Source organism: Rhinolophus ferrumequinum, chromosome 18, assembly GCF_004115265.2.
Source record: "Rhinolophus ferrumequinum isolate MPI-CBG mRhiFer1 chromosome 18, mRhiFer1_v1.p, whole genome shotgun sequence".
Lineage (NCBI taxonomy): Eukaryota > Metazoa > Chordata > Mammalia > Chiroptera > Rhinolophidae > Rhinolophus > Rhinolophus ferrumequinum.
Genome location: NC_046301.1, coordinates 52,572,945 through 52,596,651, shown reverse-complemented (window position 1 = coordinate 52,596,651; position 23,707 = coordinate 52,572,945). Strand labels below are relative to the sequence as shown.

The following is a 23,707-nucleotide window of genomic DNA, read 5'->3' as shown; positions in this document are numbered from 1 at the left end:
GCATTTACCATTCGCTGATTTTCCGGTGCCTCTGGGTCAAACCGGGCGTATATGCGGAAGGCTTCGCACAGTCTTTCGTAGAAGTCTCCGGGCGTTTCTTCACTGTCTTGAGTGACGTCAGCTGTCTTTGACATATTAGTCGGTTTCTTTGCCCCTTGTCGGAGGCCCCGCAGAATGGCCTCTGGATACCTCCTGATAGCACTTCTGCCCTCTTCCGTGTTGAAGTCCCAGTCGGGCCGCTTGTCAGGAGCAGCCTCGTTAGCCCATCTCCCCGTGTCCGTGACGCCTCCTGGAGCCATCTCTTCGAGCCACTTCCGAGCTTCTTGCAGAATTCTCCGCCTCTCTTCGTTGTTAAAGAGGGTGCGAAGGAGTTGTTGACAGTCTTCCCAGGTCAGCTGGTGTGTTTGGAAGATAGATTCCATGAGGTCAGTCATAACTTGGGGCTTTTCTGAGTAGGCTGGGGTGTGATGTTTCCAGTTCAGGAGGTCAGTGGTGGTAAAAGGCTGGTAGTAGATTATAGGTCGGCCAGGAAGGGATGTCCCGTCTGGGCCGATAAGGTCGGACCCTCGGGTTTCGCGGAGAGGCATCTGGAGAGCTGGGATGTTTCGCGGCCCAAGGTGCAGGGAGAAATCTCGGGGTGTGGGTTCTGCAGGCCGACCCTCGGGTTGAGCGGCTGGCGGGGAAACAGACGGCGGCGGGGTGTCTGGAATTGCATCTGGAGCAGTTTGCAGGACTGGTGGGACATATGGTGGTGGCAGGATTTGCAGCTCCTCCTCAGGGTCCCCTTGGTGTATAGTCTTTGTCGGAAGGGCGTTGGGAGTTCTCTTCAGAGCCTGGGTTACGAGGATCCTGCATATCCCTTTTTATTAGAGCAGAACCGCACCCACGGCGGAAGGGTTCTAGCAATCTCCAACCATGAGTCAATATATGGAAACTGATCCGGGTGACCAGGATTACTGGTCACTACAATATAAACACGTTGACCAACGGCCAAGTCTAGGGTTCCCTCTGACGGCCAGCCGACGTTAAAAGCGGGCCACTCCAATTCACAGAGGGTTCTTAACTTTCCTGGGGTCATGCGGACTCCATAATCTCCTCCATAACCCTTCTTGAAATTCTTTAACATGCAGTCTAAGACTGTGGGCTTACTCTGCTTCCCTCCCATAGTGTACGGATGTCGCAGACGGTGGGGAGGGGTTTCACTCAGGCGCTGCTCTGCTCGCGTCCCTGGTGGGAATTTAGGAGCGTTTTGCCTACAGTGTTATTTCGGAAAAATTTCCAGACCAGGCCACTCCGTGGAGTGAATCACCGTTATGCCAAATAACGCTTCGCGAGAATCAGGGTGAAGCTTACTCAGGTTTCCATAGCTAAAGCAGTGGAATCAAACAATCGGGCTCACAATCAGTCACTCACACACCGGGTTCACACCCTCCCCTGGGTGTCCCTGACTGGGTAGGTTATAAGAACCTACAGGGTGGTGATCAGGCTCCCCTTCTGTCACATGGGACAGGACTAGGTGGGACAATGGCCTCGAGGCTTACCTGGTCCGACGGGAGGACCCGGCTGGTTGTCCCCGGTCCCTCTCAGTGGGTCCAGCTGGGGAGGCGCGGGCCGCGGTCACCCAGGGAAAGCCCGGTCCGGGGTCCGCCAAAATCGGCAGGGCGCGCCTACACCCTTCTCGGGCCTCCCGTAGTTCCGCGGCCCGCCTCTCGCCCCACACCGGTGGCGCAAGGGGCCAGCGCGGTTGGGTTTCCCGGTCAGGGAACCAAAATGTTGCGGAAAAGCGGCGAGGACCAAGAGACTCAAGTGGCACGCAGAGATCAGGGAGAACACAGCTTTATTACGCCGGCGGGCTCAGCGGAATTATTCCAAAGACAGCACTTCCCGGGGTCGGGGGCTTTGTTTTATAGAGTTAGGCCTCTGGGTTTGGGGCAGATTCGTGCTAGTGCTATTGCAACGCTAGGGGTTGGTTAAATCTGGCCAGGGGGCAGGGATGTCCGTCCCTAGCAGCTGTGTTTCTTCAACATTGGTTTTGATGGGGGAGGTCTCTAACCTTAGTGCCTGCAGGAGACAGCTGCAAGACAGCTCCAACAAGGGGATGGAGCTCTTAGCGGGGGGTTGCTGGGGGAAAAACCGTCCCAACAATACAACAGGGACCACCGCTGAGCAGGTATCTTGCTAAGCCAGTTAACTTCCTCCTCCGTATGGTCTCAGAAAAGCGAAGCCAATGCTGACTGAAGCTAACAACCTACACCAGCTTGTAAAATAGTAACTGGGTTTGAAACATTTCTCATGTTGGATAAGTGGGCGCTTTTTCTCTGGGATAGTTCCTGCAAGATAGGATCGGTTTTGTTCTAAAAGATCTTTCAAAATAAGGGATTTTTCCCAGTGCCATCTATAGTTATTCTAGTGCTTACAAATTCGCACAGCATGGAAATCTGTACTGATAATAGTACAGGTTTATTATGCTTCAGTTTTGTTTTTTTCTAAATCACTACAAAATAAAGAATTGGTCCCCTTTTCTACAAGACCTCTTCATACACATAAAGAATAATATTCAGATACATCTTTCTTATTTTCTTCTGCAAATGGAATTATTCTACTTCCTTTATATTTTTATCAGAGACCTATTGCCAAGAATTTTTAAACACAATTTTTATTTCTCTCCTGCTGCTCCTCTATATATTTCAGATTCTTCATTAGCTGACTAGGTTGATATAAAATTGTATAAAGTCATTTTAATGCTATTGTTATCCCATGATAAAAAACTGAAATTTAAGAGCTAGACACATACATGGATAAATCTGTAATAAAAAATAGAGAACTGACCATTTTTATTAAATGCAACAACTTAGAGGGAAATTCCAGGGTTTACATAGAAAAAAATAATAATATAAGTGGATAGAGTTTAGGAAAAAATGGAATTGCTGTACCATAGTTTAAACTTAAGATGAAGGGTTTTTGTTAATCTATATAATCTTTGTTTTTTCTTCATGAAATGTGTTAATATTTGTCGTTACAAATTTTCCCTCCTTTCTTGTATGTGATTTTCCACCAATTTCAAGATCTTTTTGAACTGATTTAGGCCTTCCAAATTACTATATAGGTTCCTAAATCTGCTGTAACCTTTAAGTGTGCTCTCGTGTAATAATATTCAGCACTAATTAAGTTGTTCAAAAATACTATGGTAACAAAATACCTCTGAAGAAGAGCAGTTGGGATGGTTACTATGCCACTGATTACAGATCTTTAAGTATATCTTTTCATCTAGTTGATGCCCCGTCCATTTATTATGGAGGTGATATAACATATTTTTTCTCTTGTTTGTTGGAAATAGTCTGCCTGAATGCTAAGAAGGAAGGAAAGAAAAAAGGAAGGAAGGGAGGGAGGGAGGGAGGGAGGAAGGGAAGACAGAGGGAGAGAAGGAGGAAGGGTAGAAAGAGAAAGGGGGGGAGAGACAGAGACAGAGACAGAGAGAGACAGAGAGAGAGAGAGAGAGAGAGGTTGCAAATGTCAGATAAATGACATTCTCTCACTCTACTGGGTCTGTCATAGAAAACTATAATAATTACATGCAAAGAGACTATTTTATCTCGCTATCAGAAGGCAGCTTGTAAAAGAGGGGAAGATCTATTTGCTTTATACTGTATTTTAAAAACTGAAACAGCAGAATTTCTCAACTTTGATGTAATCCGGGGGTTATAAATGTGAAGGTCCAGGAAACATTCCATTTAATGCCATTCATGACTTTCCGCACAATAGCCTTTGTTTGCTTTGGGACATTTGTAATAAATGAATATTAGACAAATTCTAGTACACCAAAGTCTTATAATACACATCTCATCGAAATGAATATTATAATCCTGGAATGTAAAATCCAAGTATTTTGATGAGATAAAAATCAATGTGTTTCCTAAAGATGATCAGTGTTTAGTTAGCTTCATGTGGCCACATAAGAGAGTCACCACAGATAAAATCGAATATATTTGTTCACTGAGATGAAGGACATTACAATTACCAATATATTTGCACAGGCCAAATCAGTATTACTGACAGCACTGCCTCTTTAAACTAGCTCATCAACTGATAAAGTTCTTATCACAAGTCATTAAAATATTGGCTAACAGATAAAAGGAAACAGAGTTCACCTAAAAAAGAAATACTTTTCACTATTCACTGAAATTGGAAAAAAAAAATCAGGTAAAAGGAAGCTTGAAAAGAATAAAATCAATTAAGTCTTCCATTAAAGCAAAATTCTACTCTAATTCCAAATGAAAAAAAAAAAGAAAAGAAAAAGTGTTTCTCAGCAGCAGAAAGTTCTTCTTAATCTAGGATAAAAACAGATGAACTTACAAAATACAGCGGTGTCTCCTCTAATCACAGCAGGACAACTGAGTCTATTCTTTCAGAACTCCTCTTGGGTACATTTCCTGAAAAAGAAAATTAAAATAAATAAACTTATAGTGAAGTGTTAAAAAATTAACCATAAGGAAACTAAGTTTGTGTAAGGGAAAAATCACACAAAACTGTACCATCCATGGGACTATATAAATAGTCTTTAAACTGTATTCTAATCAAGACTGTTGCTGATGTCAACTGTGCCAATACACAGACCATGTGAAACGATGTATATATCAACTTCTATACAGTTCCAAAACATCTAAATATTTAAGTTTGTTATGATTGCGTCAACTGAAGTTTTATTTTCTAATAAATAAGTTCAAAATGGTCTCTTCTAGTATAAGACAGAAGAGGTCGCCTACGCTCTTCATGTGCTGCTGAATAGCTAAGCCGCTGGGCAATAGCCCCAAAGACTGAGTACAAGCTAAAAATCCAACGAGAATATCCAGCCCGTTTGATACAGTCGTTTCATGATGATACAGTCTGAAATTGACAGAAGGTTTTCAACATAATCAGGATAAAGAAAAAGATGACACACTTGAAGGATAAGCAAAGGAACATTATGTGAAGATAAGCAAGAGCCTCAGTTTTGGATCCTTGTACATTCTAAGCAGCACGTCAAGAGGAAACATTCACAGCCACGTGCTTCACTGCCTCTTATATCTCCATATAAGAGTGTATATAAAATAGCACCAACTAGTCCACCCCGTATTTGTTTTAGGACCCACTCCAGCAAAAGGCAAATATGATTATAATATTGAATTGTCTATGTCTGGTTGAAAGGGCTAAGAATGCGAATGTTTGTACAGGTAGCTGACATCAATCTCTTAGAATCTCTTCATGTTCTTTTTTAGCTGAAAACAGATCACAGACAATATTTTAACAAACTGTACTAATAGAGAATATTACTAGTCATTTTCAAAGAACATGTAGAGTGACATTATAGTTGTAGATATAATTACATGTTCTAATCATTATTGGATCTATTTACGGAATCAATGTTCATGCAGCTAAACCAGAAGCTGTATAATTATTTAAAATAAATCTGCCCATAGAATTAAGACGTTGATTTACAAAAGTCAACTGTTGCCCCTGGGCACAGACTGCAAATATATATGGTAGAAAAACTAACTTCAAACTATATACAACAAATTGAAAATCAGAAAAATAACAACAAAATGTTTCCACAAGAGAAGAATACATTATATAGACCTATGATCATTTCCATTAACTTTTAAATTATTGTCAATGCAATTTTTAAAATAGGTCACTGTTATTTCTACTTTCACTAAATAATTATTTTATAAACTGTGCGTTTTCAAATACTCAAAATAAGTACAGTCTTAGCAATCAAATATCCATCAACAATTGCAAAGGACTTCTTTTACAAATTAAAGAATGGTATCCTTCTTTGGCCTCAGAATAGTCCAACTACTGACATCCAGCTTTAATTATGACTACCTTCAGTTTTGCTTAAATTAAAATGAATAACTTGAAAACTGCTCGTCTCGAAGGATCTTTTTAAAGACTATATAATTTAAATGGAATTTAGATATTAAAATCTGAATTCCAAATACAAAGTATTGTGAAATATGAATGGATCTATTTGTATAATGAAAACAAATAAACAGAAACTCTAAAAATTGTGCAGAAGTCATATTGTCATTAACTGCATGAGAGAGATTAGTGTTACACATTTCACTGTTTCATCATTTTAGGTTCTCCAGATGGCCTTTTGAAAGCTTAATAAACCAAATGTTTTCCCTCTTCATACTAACTATCCAACATTTACTTCCTCTTGTACAATATGGCATAACAGACAATAAAGGAATGAAGGGAGGGGAGGAAGGAAGAAAAGGAAGGAAGGAGAGAGGGTGGAAGGGAGAAAGGAAAGAACAAAGCTTACATAAAGAAATGCGTGTTATCTGGAGAAAGGAGGGAGTTTGAGACTAAACGGTGGTTAACATTGGTGTTCTTACGTATTTATTTGCGCATTTGGGTGAGGTAGGTGTCAAAATTATCTTAGTATGAGTGACTGAAAGGAATCCTGAGAGAGAACTAAGTGAATAGAGAATTGCATAGATCAGTATATCTCAGAAATAAATTGAAAGTCAACTATAGTTATATATTTATATAAATAAATAAACATATACATGTATATCACAATAGAAGTAAAAACAACAAAAAGATAAATAGGAATATTTATCAAGAACACTATATGAAGAAAATTTTACTTACAAAAGATGCAAAGTAATCATAAAACAGTCATTGTTATCCAAGTTAATATGTACATTTTTAATTATCCCCCCAAATGCTCAGAGATTTTATTGTTTTGTTTGGTTTTGTTTTTCCTTCTAAAGCAGGACAGGTTGATTCTAAAATACAAGTGGAAAAGTCAACAATGGAGAACAGTGAGCAAACCCTGCAAAAGAAACGAGGGGACCTTAGCTCCAGCAAATGATAAAACATGCCGTTAAGTTTCTATAATTAAAACAGTATTGTACTGGCCCCAAAATACACATAGAGTAGACATTCAAAAATTAGACTCATCTATATAATTCTCGGAGAAAATGGACTTTTAAATAAGTGTGGACAAGTGTGTAACCATTGGGTAAAACTGGATCCATATCTAACACCACAGAGCAGTATTACTGTAAGTAGATAAGACATTTGAATCATTTTTAAAAACTACATACATACATCAGAAAAAAACATACCTTAATTCTTTATAATTTGGAGGCAAAATTTTCTAACAATGATGTATCCAGAAACAATAAAAAAAATACAGACATATCCACCTATATTTTTTAAATACAGATACGTTCACTTATATTTTAAAAATGACAAAATGTGTCATAAGCAAATTTAAAAAACAAACTATACGCTTTTACACAAACAACTATAAATATCAATCACAGTTTGAAATTAAGGGGAAAAAAAGAACCTTAAAACCCCATACAAATGTTCAGACTATGAACAGAGAATTCACAAGATATACAAATGATCTTTAAATACATGAAATGATGTTCATGTACTCATAATTATAAAACATACAACTTAAAAGAACCCTGAAATACTATTTCTCATCTACCAAGTTGGCAAAAATACAAAAATATTGAGAACACACAAAGCGGTACGGAAACAAGCTATGCACACATATGCATTGCTAGGAAGAGCTCAGAATGGTAGAATTGCTGCAGAATCCTCCAAAATTGTTAATGGATTTACCCACTGACCCAGCAATCCTATTCTACATTAAAAATACTCCTCTGCAAATATAAAATAAAACGCACAATCTCCGCCGATCCACTTCTCCTCGTGCACTTTTCCCTCTACTGGGGTCCAAACCGTGTGTGGGATTGCTCGCTTCATGCAGCCACCCCAGTCGCCCCACTCAGACTCCAATACCTTGCACGAAGGCTAACACCCCAGCATGTATTCTCCCTCTTTACCCTTTTGAACTCTTATACCCAACTCTGTTGTCTCACAGCCCATCATCCCCTTCCCTGTACTCTGTTTGGTCCCACCTAATGGCTTTCAACTGGATTGTTTAGAAAGTGAAGTGAAGGAAGGGGAAGATAAAGAGTATAGATCATGATTTTTAAATACTTCTCTCAACTAAAATGTACAGTGGTTCCTAGGAGTAATGGTGGTGCAGAGAAGCTGAAAGTGTTATATTAGCAAAATATTAGCCCACTTAGAATTGCAGATTTGTGTGGGTTTTTTTTTTTCTTTTTGTGTTCTACAACAGAACAGTAGTGAAAGTGAGAAAAAGGAGCTGTTGTCACAACAAATACAATTTGTCCCTTGGAAATACAATCTCATAAATCTAATTTATTTTATAACTTGAAAAAAGTTTTATGGCTCGATAATACTTTTTAAACACTATGTAATTCAAAGAATTCATTAAGAAAAACAAATTAATCTTTTACTATTATGAATTTGTATTTTCCTATTGGGTGTGGCTATAATTAAGCAAAAATAGAAAACTATTTGAGACTTGCCTTCTAATTTTGAAGGTGGAATAAATTATCCAATAAGATGTATAGTCTCAGAGAGGTGGTCATTGAAAAGTGCAGTAATCAGAATTTACAACTACTTACATTAACTTTTCTCTGAATTAAATTATACGATTTTGTTACGTACAAAAGGATTATTTCATTATGATTTTCATTATATACAGAAATATTGGCACAGTATAGATTTTTTTTCATGGCTTCTTCCATATAAGTACAATCAAATATTGAATGTTATTAAATGAAACATTGTTCTAAGTAAATTTCTAGTTTAAAATTTTTCTAAAATCATCATATTTATTTTAGAAAGTGAATCCTATGTTCCTGAACTTTTATTGCGCATTTGTAATTTACAATTCAAACTTTTATAAAAGCATATGCAATTAGAATGTTTTGAATAAGATTCATTAGAATGCAAACGTTACACATTACTTTTATAAACATCATCAATATTACCAATCATAACATCTGGAAGGAGAAATGGAAAAAAGTATTTTAAAAATAAACATCTTTTCAAACACATATGAATTTTAATTTCTTCATAGTGATTTATCACAATAGTTTGCTAAAGCATTTTTCAAAATAATTATGCTTTGAAAACCATTATTAAAATATGTATGTATATTCAAAGGTACAAAAGCAATTTTAAATTCAAATACTAAATGTTATGAAATACTTTGGTTTCATAAGGACATATTATGCAGAAAACAGTTTACTGTTGTTTCTCACCCAAGATTTAAAATACCAACAATGATTTCACTTAGAATTTCACTTCATTTCATTGTTTTTAATGAATGTGCTTAAAGCTACAATATCACTGTTTTAATTGTGTATAGATAACACTCACAATAATAAAATGTTGAAATAGAGAGTGTAATAAACCCTGCAAAGTGCTTTGTCATTAACAAAGAGTTTTTAGAATAATCTCATCTTCAGAACACCCTGTGAGCTTTCACCCATTTTCTAAACTGCAAAATTGAGGCGGAGAGAGACTTGATGACCTATAGTGTGGCTGTAAGTGGCCTCCCTGGGAACAGATCCAAAGTTGGATAGTTTTGGCTCATTGTTCTTTTTTGTATGCCACAATTCTCTCAGCATAAATTAACAAGTGAATTGATATAGTTATGTATTATAAATATGAAGTGAATGGACTTGAGTTTTTATTTTCCCACTAAAATTCTAAATTTATAAGCTTATATTTCAAATATCTTTCTATGACAGAAGACTTCCTTCATACTGACAAAAATGATTATCTGTGATTTCTTTGTCTACAGACAGGAGAACAGTGATTTTGTAAAATAATATGGCTCACTCTCTGCTTTGGGATTTAAATATGAGTCACAGACCATGTGAAAACCAAGTATCTTCTTGTGAGTATAAAGGAATGTATGTGTAGTATCTATATTCCATAATGAAAACTGTAGGAGGGATTCCCAGAAAACACGCCCCTTCCAGATTAATGAAAAATGTCGTCCTTGAAGTGCTAAGGTGGGTTCCTAGGAAAGATGAATTCCCTGGGGAGACAGGGAACTAAAATGCCATCCGGAGGTTGCCATGGGATACAGTTTCTAAGAGCATTTGCAGAGCAGATGGAAGGAAGCTAACTGAAGTATATGCAGGTACGAAAAGAGAAGTTTTTTTTATTTCATTTGCCATTAAACAATGGTAGAACTTGAACATTTGTCTATGGGGAAAAAATTCATCCTGTCATAGAAATTACATTTGGCATTTGGAAATACAATCTTATAATTGTAAACCTAATTTATTTTAAAACTTGAAAGAGCAGTTTTCATAATGGCATAATGCTCATCAAAGAAAATGGTATTTTCTAAGAACCAATTGAGAAATAAATAGTATTATATTTACTAACACGAATTTATGCTTTCCTCTGTTGTAAGATTATAGTTAAACAGAAATAGGAAACTATCAGTAACTGTTCTTCTAAGACCTAAAACTGGAAAATACTAAGACTTGATTATCAAAGGGAAGACAAGCCTCTTGAAATTCTACAGATAGTGGCCTTGTTTGCAAACTAGTTTCCTGTGCCAGCTACTCTGAGTAGCTTCTGGATGCACCACTTTACTCTATAAAACAGGATCATTTTCATTAGCATGGTTCTTGAGTGGCCTTCAGTGAATTAGCTGGCTTTACATAAGAATGTAATTTCTTACATGAAGTTCGTGCATTGAATACATCTGATACATGCCATACAAATTTCTATTTAAAAAAGCAAGTCAAATGCTTTTTTGGGGAATGCACTGACTGACTAATCCTTGCCAGAAAAATTACAAGAGAATATTGACTTACAAATTCTATGTATGTATTAATAATAATTTCTGAATCACTACTTTAACTGTACTATTAACAGCAAGAAATCCTACACAGACAGACAATAAAACAAAATAAACAAAAACTTATAGCTTCCTGTATGCTAATACTATAAATGATTCACACTTCAAGAAAGACAAATTGTTGTGAGGAAGAAATAGAATGAAAAAAACAACACTTTCTTCCTTTTGTTTTCCCCTTCCTCTCTCCCTCCCTTCCTTCTTCCCTCTTTCTTCTTTTTGCTAGGATTTGGAATGGGGTGTAGAGACTTTATGAGATTCAGGCTATTATTATCAGCAAGAATACACTATAGGTATTTTTCTTCATATTACATATCAGAAAATAATATATATATACACATACACATATACATATGTATATATGTGTGTACATATATGTGTGTGTGTATATACATATATGTATATATACATGTATATATATGTATGTATGTATACATACATATGTATACATATATACATATATATGTATACATATATATGTATATATACATGTATATATATGTATGTATGTATACATACATATGTATACATATATACATATATGTATATGTGTATGCGTGTGTGTATATATATATCACATTGCCTTACTATTAGTGATATCAACTATAAATGTAGTCATTTGACTAAGATGACAGATGACTGCCAGTTCTGACCACTATAAATGCACATTTTTTTCTCTGCAATCTGTGCTGGATTATTTTGCCAACAAATTGAATATCCTGTTTCCCAATGATCATTGACATAATTAGGTTTTGGCACTGACTGATGACCCTTACCTGAATCAGCTATAAATGTTGAATTACCAATTCTATCATTATATATACCTTTATATCTAGCACATCTTTCACAAAAAGTGTTGTTCTTTCCCCCTTTCATATTATGTATGTACATACACACACATATATATTCATATATGCATGTATTTATTATCATCAGAATTTTGTACCATATATTATAATTAATTGTAGACACTATCATTTTTTGATGCTCAAATATGTCATAAATTTACTCAGAAGGAACATCTTCAAACTGGGTTTTCTTTCCTCGTAACATGATTCCATTTTTCCTTAAACTTCCTTGCTTTCTGGTAGAATACAATGCCCCAGGCACTACTTGTATTGTAGTTGCCCCAGATCTGAAATTAACTATTTAGGGAAGAAGAGGAATACATTATCTGATTGGTGTATTTGGGAGAAGGAACAAGGAAAATGTAACTCAGTCCCTTCAGGGTTCTCTTTCTAAATTCGTCTCAGCAGAATACTTGTATATGCATTCTGGGATGTTCTCTTCCACTGCAATAAAGGATCTGCCCCTATGGGAGAATCCTGTGGTTGCCCAAATGAGCCAAGGACTGGGTGGAAAAATCTACCTAGTTTAGGGTTAGAAGACAGGCCCATCGTAACTGTCAGTTTAGGCCATGAACGTCAATCTAACCTTTATCAAGAATGAAACTGATACTTTGATCTCCAGTCACCATGATTCCTCTCTATATCCCAAATGGTTGTAGATTTGAACAAGGGAAATAGGTATCAGTTTATTGAATTCAAAACAATTATGGTGTTTACATAGAGTTTCAAAGCACTAAAATATAAATACAAACATAATCACAAACACACATGCATACACATGCAACAGAGAGTGAAATTTTACCTAAAACAATACTATATACTTTGTGACCTACAGGAATTCTAATGTCCAAAGACTAATCAATTACTAATAATGTTACCAAAAATAAATCAGCGAGGCTGTTGGTAGGGCTAGTAGAAGCACAATCCAAAACAACTAAAATTCTTGAATGTGATATGTACCATGTTTCCCTGAAAATAAGCCCCAGTTAAGATCATCAGCCAGACAGACACATTTAGTACGTTATGACAATGTTCCAGAAGATGACATGACTGATTTGAATAAATGTAGATTGTCGTACATGAAAAAAATAAGACATTCCCTGAAAATACGTCCTAATGAGTCTTTTGGAGCAAAAATGAATATAAGACCTGGTTTTATTTTGGGGGAAATACGGTATAAGATCTGGTCTTATTTTCAGGAAAATATGGTACTAAAAAAGCATCTGCCTTATCCCAGTATTGAATTATCTATCTGTTCCTGCAACTGATGCTCTCATTAACCTGGATGAGCTACTGCTCTGCAAAGAAGAGTAACTAAGGTCTGAAGAGAGTCTGGTTTTACAGAGTCCACTTAGTCTGATCTCATTTTCTAAACAGATACTATATTAGAAAAACTTTTAAATTTTTTCACATATATCATTTCCTAACTATAGTGATAATTCCTCAAGGGTGTTTTATAACCCTAGCGTAGTGTCTTATAAATAGTAGGCATTCGGTTCAAGTTTTGTTTTCGAAGTCATTATTATTCAATAATTAGTTATGAACTTTGCCATTGTTCGGCCATTGTACTTTTTTTTTTGTCTTTCTAAAACCTTTTTAGTTAGATTTTACAAAGCAATTTCATGAATGGGTCAGGGGAAGCAATTTCTCCTTTTATTTCCAAATTGCTTTCCAAACACATTACTATAATAGGGTACGAAATGATTTGACTCTGCCAGAACACTTGATTGGTTACCAGTGTTTCTACAATCTCAAGGGGTATCTTAAAACTCAAATAATTTTCATTTTGTTACAATGCATTATCATTTAAATTTCTGTTGTCTGCTGAAAACAGCACCTGCTTAAAAATTCCATTTTTTTGTTCCCTGAGACAATGCAAGCTTGCATGAAGAATATATTATATTTCCTCTGGTATCTAAGATACACTCTGTTGGTAAATAGTCTGCTCAGTGACTTTAACTCAAGCCACTAAGTCACTCTTTAATGCGTGTTTCCTGCTATTTTAAAACCAAGGGAATTTCTTGGCTTGCATTTATTTATGTCCCACCTCCCCCATCCAATACATACCACAATATTCAATAGACTCTGGAAATATACATAAGAAATGCCTAACAGCAGTTGCCTCTAAGCAGAACTAGAGGACTGTGTTCAGGGGGGCAAAAGAGAGAATTACTTTCATCTATATTTTTTTTTGAAATTTTTATATTTCTTTTAGAATCTGCATGTATTGCCAATTGAAAACAAAAGTAGAAGGTTCAAGGCACAAATCCAAGTATTATGGAGGATGTCAGAGTATTAGTCTTAGAGAAAAACTAATTTTCCAAGTTTAATTGAGCAGTTACTTCCCCCCAAGCAACTAAGTAAGGTCTGGAGTAAGTTGACCTGAGTCTGGATAACACCTGTCAGGTTTAGACAGGGTAGTAAGTACCTTTGATATTTCCTCTCACTTTCTGTATGTGTCCTTTGAAGGAGTTCCATGCAGAATTAGCTTTGATCATCATCTTTGAGATCCTCTTATTCAAATGGAATGACACGGTCCTCTTGGTTGGTGATTAGTGCCTCTCATGTCTTCTTTCTTCCATGCAGAGTACCTCCATTCCATGTAAATCAGAAATACTGGAGAGGAACTATGCTAGAATTAAAACTAGAGATTTCTACTTGGAAATACAACCCACAGCTATGAAGTTCATTACATATGGAAATATAGAACACTGCAACGATGATGATGATGATGGTTTAGAACACTGCAACTGTTAAATTTGGCATCCCCTTAGAATGAGAGTCAGTCAACAATTCAGTGAAGGATCTGCTTAAGTTTATTAAAGCAATCGATAAAGATAAGTTATTTAATGCATAACTGCAATTGATACTGAACTGGGTGATTCTCATCTAAAATGGAATGCAAAAAAAAAAAAATGTGATCCAAGAAATATCTGCATCAAATCACTAGGATTGCTTGTAAAAAGTGCCGATGCTTTAGCCTTCTTTCAATCCCAACAAATCAGAATGTTTGGGGTCTACTATAGGCATCTAGATTCTGTGAAGACCCATAGCTAGTCTTTTTTTACCCTTAAGTCCTAGAATAATGACTCTAGAATCTTTAAGAGAAGAAAGACTGCACGTGTTTGCAAGTACACAGAGAGAGGATGCAGTCAATATACAATTATAATACCTTTTTCTTTTTTTTAATTTATTGGGGTGACAATTGTTAGTAAAATTACATAGATTTCAGGTGTGCAATTCTGTATCACATCATCCATAAATCACACTGTGTGTTCACCACCCAGAGTCAGCTCCCCTTCCATCACCATACTATAATACCTTTTTTACATGGTCCCAAAATTCCTTTAAAGGAAATTTAGGAAAAAAATTTTTTCTATTGTTGAAAGGATTGTATTAGTTATGAACATATGTATACATATACAAGTGGGTATACATATATGACTACATATTATATCTACTTAAATATATAAAAATGTTAATATAATGTAAATACAAATATTTAAATTGTTAATAAAGATTATTGTATTTATATGTCCATATATAATGTGACAGTTATATAATCTTATATAAAGTGATATAGTCCCAGGTGAGTGAAGATTAACTGGAGACGTGAAATAAATCATAGTAATTTCTTAAGGAGAACAAGATAAAAGCATTATTACTTGGGAAACATTAGCTCTTTGGAGATAGACTCATTTCAGTACATGTTTGCCTAAATGGAGTAGATTATTGACAGAGATTAAAGTGACTGGTAAGCCACTGTGCTAAGACTATTTTTCAGAAGGTATGGTGGCAGATAGTGGTTACAGTGAGGTCAGAGGGGAAGAGGGGGATACCAAAAAGATGTTTTGAGCCAGATGAGCCTGAGACATACCAGAAACACATTTATAAGACAGAGCCACGATGACTGAAGTGTGTAACTTGAACCTACTATCATAAACAGGTATATATCCTTGTAGCACTTGTTCAAATACAACTGAATCAAAGATTAGGAAAACATAAAATGGTTTTGTTAAATCTTCAGGAAAACAAGGTTATTATCACTAGCAAGCTCTAAACACTGAAGCAATACAGAGTTGAATATATTTTTCTCTAAATATTGAAAATTAAAAATATCCAAACAATTATTAAATTAAAAAGTATATATCAATGTATTAATTGTACATGTAATAATAAAGTAGATTAGAAGTGATAGATTGACCTAGAAAAAAGTAATGACTATGAGAATCTAAGTGTAATATATATTTATGTTCCTAGATATCTTTGGACAATAAAACTATTTTATCGCATTATAAATTAAAATGATACTTTCCACTTTTTCAATGCTTCACTTGAATGTCGTTTTTCCCTTGCTCCTTTAGCATTTTTGTTTTTTACTAATAAAACCAATTGAAACTGTCTCTAAACATGAAATTGGGAGAATAATACCATCCACAGTTTCCTAAAATATTTATTTCCAATTTCTAAATTAAACTAATAAAATACACTTAGGGATAATTAGTGCTTCTCAGGCTGGTTCTCTCCTATTTTCATTGCTCCTTTTCTTGTTTGTAGAATCTTACATAGTGTGTAACAGGTTTCTTCAAGTGATTATCTAGATTTTATTCCTACCGTCAATAGAGCACTATTCTCACGCATATGAGATCCTAATAATTTTGGAAATTTCTACAAGAGTATCTGGTCTCCCTTGAATGTCTTAAGAGCCCTGCCTTCCATTTCCAAGAATTCTCCTGTTGTTGAACTAAATCTCCCAAAGAGTAGTCTAAGAGAATGTCCTCTTGCTTTCAGTAGGGAATTTTTCACCCATACAACCCCCATCTAGAATCTTTCATCTTAATGATCAAATTTTCATTGGTTTTCCTGTGCAGAATAGGGCCAGTTTCAGTATATCATGACTGGAAATGATGCTCTGTGATGAATAAATATGATGCTGAAATATGTAAGATAACTTGAGATACTACCGAATAATAATATTAGTAACAATAACAGGAAGAACAAGAACAAGAGTAAGAATAAGCATGATATTTAATTTTTTTTCATTAGAAAAGACTAACTTGGGGCAGAAGGTCGCTTTATGTCTAATTTGGCCACAAACTTAGTGTGTGCATACACACACACACACACAAACACACACACACACACAAACACACACACACATATTTTAATGGACTGAGTCAGGTATTAAGAAAAGATATTTTCTAGACACTGAAAACGTCTCTTTAAAAACACAGAAACCTATCATCAACGACATTTCAAAGTAATAAAAGAGACAAAGCTGTCACCCAAAATAACTTTATGAAAGTTTGGCTCTAAATTTAATCCCCTATACATTCAATGAACACCCTACACATTTCAAATTTAATCATCTTGAAAAACTACATTAAATCTAACATCTTTTGATCATTGACAATGACGATTATAGTAGTTCTCTGGCTACAGTATGTTTGTTCTTTCTATTATCAAAACAAATATCAAGTTATCTTTCAAGTTATCAAACTACTTAAAAACCAAAATGTTCTTTTCATGAATCTCACTCAAAATAAGGCCTACTATTAAAGCCGAATATTACATGCTGCCTTGACATCTGGTCAAATCAGAGGGTTTTGAAAGGCTTAACTGCCTGTTCCCCTCCCCGCTCTATTCCTTTAGATCAGGGGTGTCCAAACTTTTCCAACGTTTTTCACCAAAGGCCATATGCGGTAAAATACACAAACAGCCGGGCCACTCACTAGAGGTAAAGTACGTATTGCCTCACCTGGTGTATTTAAGTAAACTAAATATATTTTTGGAATTTGCTGTGGGCCAATTAACAATGGATCGCGGGCCGCAGTTTGGACACCCCTGCCTTAGATAAACAATCCTCCTTATTATGGGGACCAGCCACAGTCCTTGCTTATCCCTGAGAAGTGGGTTTCAGTTCCTTGCCAGCCCACAGAATTATTCATAAAAACCAATCAGATCGATCCTCCAGTAGGATCAGGGGACACCCCTTCTCTTATACTACAAAGCCTGCTTCCCACGGTCCCTGGTTTTTCAGTCTGTCCCTGAGTACAACCCCCAAGTGGTCCTGCATGGAATGCAGTATCACCTTCACCTGGGCTGTTAGTGTATGTGATTAGTTGATTGCCATCAATCTCATCTTTCTATTGTTGGGTGTTATGTTCAGCCTTCCCTTAATCCAAAAGCAGGAATCCTTCCTTCACCAACAAAATGAAGAGAAGTTGGCTAAACATAAGTGAAATCTAAACCTAAAAAATTAAAATTTTATGTGAGTAGACAATATTAAATTAAACATTTAAATAAAATGTAAAATGTATATTAATATTAATTTATAGTAATACAAAATAAAACATTTTATGTTAATAGAACTCATTCTTTGGATTTTGTTAAAAACTAGATAAAACGTTCTGAAATTAGATAGTGCTGATGGCTGCAAAATTTTGTGAATGGTGCATACTTAAAAAGCATGAATTTTATGGTATGTGAATTACATCTCAATAAAAAAAATGAAAATTAAAATAGTACTGCTTATAGCCCAATGAAAATGCTGAACTGTCTCATACTAAATGTTAATACTCATTTGGAAGCATAATACCACATTACATTGAAATGTACAGAAATGGCTATAAGGAGTGAAGAAATGAGCATTTACTTAGAGAGTAACTCATAGCAAATGCTGAAATAAATGTAGCAAACCGACCTCTATTTTAAAGACGATTACTGGATACCCAACAAGTATATTCATTAGCATAAATTGTGAAGGAAGTGAAACAATTTACACGGAGAATATAATGCTTGGTTTTGATTTATCGCAATAGATTCATAGCAATTAGAATCCAAAGTTATATTGAATTCAGCTTTATAAAATCAATAGTTATAAACACTTACTTAAGATGGAAAAACCCACACCATTTTTATATTTAATATAATAGTAAAAATTTACATTCATAGAATGTTGAGAGGAAATTTAAACAGAGCTGTAGCTTCTTCCAAATAAAGAAATGAGATTCAAAGAGATCATGTGACTGGCCCAAGGTCATATATTTAGGTAGGGTCAGAGCCAGGACCAGACCTAAAATTTTCCCTCTTCTAGCATGTGCTTGCTTTTTCACTGCCCTCTTCTCAATCACTGACATGAAATACTGGGTATCATTTAGATTGATGCTAGACGTGGTAAATATCTTTGACTCTGCATGTTCAGAGTCTTCAGGCATATGTGTCCTATACTCTAAAAAGATTTCAAAAGAAACATTTTGTTGATCTAGAGATACAGACTTGGTAAAGAAAATGTAAACAATCATAATCGGGTCACTCTGAGTTGCTATTTATGTATGAGTGTCACTAAGGAGAAAGTCTAATCGAGCACAATTGTGTAAGGACCATTTTTTACCACATCTACTCACTTTGAACAAACATTTTGGCTCTATGTGCATTAATCCACCTAATCAAGGTTTTTAAGTTTTACTCCTTCTGAAAAGAATTTAGCTTAGCATTTTAAGACAAAAAATAAGCTTAACTGCTCCTGGCGGATCATACATACTACAAGTTGAGCAAATAGTTAATATAAACAAATGTATAGTATAGCAGAAAAATACAGAGGACGCCAAAAAAAAAAATGTGCACACATTTTAAGAAAGCAAAACTGCATTAAAATTGTACTACTCAATATATACCAATACCAAAGATGAATACAAGTCACGTTTGACTTCTGCAATTACAAGAGGTGCTCAAAGTGGTTACCATCAGCGTCCAGACACTTCTGATTACAGCGAATTACTGCTTGAGCAAACTGACCAGTGTCCACTTGTATACATTTTTTTGGCACCCCCGGTATGACAGAAAGTGGCTAGACAATGCCACCTCCTACTTTTCCCAAATCTGGTTATCTGATTATTGACTCTAAACATCCCACTAAGTGGGCTACGTGGCTCACAGTAGTGTTCGTAATTGCCTGCATTCTAAAGGATGAGCATTCTTCATAGTGAATGTTTCAAGCCATTTTACAAGTGTAGTCTCTTCTTTTTTGAAGTTCATCACGACAGTTCCTAAAAACATCATTAATAATTTCTTCAATCCTTAGAGGTAGTGGGAGTGAAAAGCTTACTTAAAATATTGACCTGGCACAACAGCAAAAAGAAAACAATTATAACGTCAAAGTTTTGCTTGGTCTGTGTGTAGCTAATGATGATTTGGAATGAGTGGCTCTTTGGGAATGGATTGTAATTGGCTTTGTTTCTTTCATTCAAGTTGATCATTGGACATAATTTTTAAGGCAAGGCTAAAAAGAGAAGTGGTCTACCTAGGAATTTGATGGGTCTTCTATCAAACTAGAAATACAAGTGTTTCTGTGAAAGGACTCCTATAAAATTTAAAGCATTTTTTTTCTTTTTTCCTGGTACTCAGAATTTAACATCACATTTTAGTTTTCCTTATTTCTTTTCCTTAGGTTGTAACTCATTCCGTCACCCCTGAGCCTTAAGCTGTCAGCATCCTAGAGTTGTAGTAGGAGTTGTTTGGGAGATGGAAAAAAGGAGTAGCGTTCAATCTGGGGTGACATGGTGATTTTAAAAACCACAATAGCCAATGGAAGTCCAGAATACAGGGCAGAGGTCCAAGTAACCAAAAAGATGTAAGCTGCAATAGATTGCCTTTAAGCTAAATCGGACAAATCTGTTCCCACTTTCACAAGGAATTCAACTTGCATGGTCTGTGCTGTCGCTTACACACTCCATATAACTATCCTGCAGCAAAAAGTTACTTGGAACTATTAAAGCTGCAAATTTCCCTAGGTACAATCACTACCAAAGAAGGTAATCTATAGCATGCAGTACTGTGACACAGGCTAACTATGTCTAAAAAATATGTCATTCCACAACTTCATGGGAACATAAATGCTAACTTTTGACACATCATTCTCCCAATTACTCAGATATCTCTGGGAAAGAGAGTTAATAGCAAAATTTATAGTAAAGCCTTGTTGGGACATAAAGGAATGAAAGGAAGTAATTGTCTAAACAATTTGTTCATATCTAAAGAAAATTTAGAAACTTTATTGTGAGATTTAAACCATATGACAAAATTTACTTTAGTCAAAGTGCTATTTTAGAGCTTCTTTCCAGTCAATTCAAATTCCATAGCTCTCATTACTTGACTAAGTATTATTATAATTTTTAAACATTGGCATCTACTTTCTATTAATTCTGATACGTTTTCTAACTTTAAAGTTGTCAGAACTTCCCTTAAGATTTTCTTCGTCTTAATAGACAGCCTTGTTACTTACTAGACTAAAACTCCAGAATATGTCAAAAGGAGAGCTATTCTGAATAAGATAATTATGTTAATATATTTCTATGATATTATGATAATAGAATATGACAGGCAAAACTTGATGGTATAACACATGGTAATATCTTTCATGTAACATCAACAGAGTGATTATTTCTTAATGGCAGCAAAAAAAATTCAGCTATCAACCTGCTTTCACAATATTAATGGGTTGTCGGTTTCAGATTTCTCTGCCAAATGCTATGGATTAGGTTCAATGGGCCAATATCTAATAATAATCTTTTTTATTTTTCAGAATATATCAAAATATGTATTCCTAGTACCACATATCAAAACAGAAAAGAAACAAACTCAATATCTTAATGATGGTGAGAACTACATTTAACAAAGTACGACATTAATGATGCAAGGGTACATTCCATTCTTGTATCTAATCATTTATACCATTTATAATCATTTATACTAGATCTCTAGAAAATATTTTTCCTTGCAAAGACTAACTAAAAATCTTTAGGCTACAAATTTTAAAAACCGCAAATGACAATAAGTTAGTGAGAATGGATAGTAGTGGATTTATTACAGAGTGATTTGGAGGAAGTTGTTGTGAAGTGAGCACAAAATAGAGGACTTGAAAGCACACTAACTCACAGCCCTTGTTTTATTCCTGCCTATGAGAGTCCTCCAGGGCTTTCCCACTGCAGTACTGACAAAGCCAACAAAGTCTGCTTCAGCCCAAATTGCTACAGTGACAGCAAGTAGCTAGTGAACTGTGGGAAGGAAGGAGTGGAGACGTTTTTATGTTTATTAGAGGATCTATTGGACCCAGTAAAATTTTTCTTATATTAAGTTCTTTTTTTAGCTAGATTTTTTTTCCTAGTCTCTAACACAATCTAGTTTTTCTTTTCTTTCTGTAATTGTAAACTTTATTATTATTAATTCTTTTTAATCCTGGAAAACAGAAACACCACATACAAGCCTGTGTGGATAGGCTATTTCAGTTGGGCGGTATATACACCACCACACTGTAAAATATCTGAATTTCATTTATGAAGCAAAATAACAAGTCATTGACAGAGAAGCCTGGATTAGATATTGCATTTTTTTAAGTATATTTAATTCTTCCCTTTGGCTTGACTTAAACAGATAAAGAGATATTGTTGCTTCAGATTGCCAAGGCAATGTTGATAATAACTAACGTTTTCTACATATAAATCATGTGTGTCAGACACTGTTCTAAAAGCTTTTGATGAAATCATTTCAAATAATCATTACCACACACTGTTACGAAGGTATCCTTAATAGCCTTTTCTCATGGATGAGAAAACTGGGGTGCAAGGGAGTAAAGCAACCTGCTCCGCATCTGACTCGAATATCTTACACATGACGATCTTTCCTCAGTATCTCTTTATCAGTGATTAAGAGCACGAAATACACTACCCCAATAGCTTTAAGAGTCTATTACTGTTTGTTCTAAAGCAGCCATAAAAATTAAGTTGGAGTCCATAATGTAAGACTCTTAAGAAAGAGTTATACACACCAAAAAACATCTATGTACCAAAAATGGTGGTGCAGTTACCAAATATAGGATACAGTGGTATGGAGAGAATGACAGAGATAAAAATGACTTTGTCAGAAACAAAAACTCATAGACGCAGACAACAGTTTAGTGGTTACCAGAAGGTAAGGGTGGAGGGTGGTAATAGAAGAGGGTCAAAGGGATCAAATATACGGTGATGGAAGGAGAACTTACTCTGGGTGGTGAGCACACAATGTGGTATATAGATGATGTATTATAGAATTGTACATTTGAAACTTATGTAATTTTACTAACCATTGTCACCCCAATAAATATAATAATTTTAAAAAATGGCCTTGTCTCTGTCTTCAAGAGTTTACAATATAGTATAAAGATAGTGGTACCCAAATGATTAAAAAGCCAGTGACTCAAGAGAGGACGAAAGTACTATATGCAATGTCTAAGAAAGAGGGATTATTTCTGGCTGAAGAGATCAGGAAAGCCTATATACCTATTAACAACAAAGTTAATAAACAACAAAAAAAGTATAAAAGGATATTTTCAATTTTTTGTTTGGTTGGTGTGTTCATCACTAACCATGACATGCAGAAGCTATGGAGAAGCTATCATTCTAAAACTGTAGCAAGACTGGGATGCACTTTTGGTTGGATCTGTAAAATGAGTCTCTTCTTCCGTTCCGGAAAAATAACATGAGAAAGCTCTTTATTATCTAAATACAAAGAGAGTCATCACCCATTGTTCCAGGAGAAAGTCATTAACCTGGATGCTTCTTTGGGAGAAGTCCTTCTTAGTTCTTTATTAATTTAATACTTGACTACTGCTTGTTCAATGTGTGTTTATGTGTCTGTTGAGATGTTACTGTCTAAATAATCTAAGCTGAGGCCCCTAAGACTTCAGGCTACATGATTAGAAAGAAACATGTTGAAAGAAAAACATTAAAAATAAAACAGTCTGGGCTTGGGTAAGCCCAATCTACACTATAAAATTAATGTCCTATAGGTGGTGCCATTTTAAAACTGGCAAAACTACGTTTGGGGAAATGTAATAATGTGATTGTCCTTTGAGAGACACAATACAAGGAGACATTCTTGTAGGAGAATAAAGGGCTTCAAGTGTCAGTGAGTCATAAAAGAGTAAAGTGCTATAACTAGAAGTAGCAGTGAGGGAACAAGGCCTGACCCTGAAGATTGAGGTCACTCCTAAAAAGCAGGGCCTGGACTTTGAGGTGTAGGTATTCTTGGAGGACTAGCTAGTAGCAGGTTTGGGGTA

At 35.5% G+C, this 23,707-nt stretch overlaps 1 protein-coding gene across 2 annotated transcripts in view; it reads right to left on the bottom strand.

Annotated features, from left to right (window-relative positions):
* Window positions 1–23,707, bottom strand: part of MARCHF1 (membrane associated ring-CH-type finger 1) — a 647,830-nt gene that overhangs the window by 450,081 nt on the left and 174,042 nt on the right. For both annotated transcript variants that reach the window (XM_033135185.1, XM_033135186.1), the window contains exon 2: window positions 4,354–4,430. The gene's annotated coding sequence lies outside the window, so the exon portion shown is untranslated. The remainder of the gene's footprint in view (window positions 1–4,353; window positions 4,431–23,707) is intronic.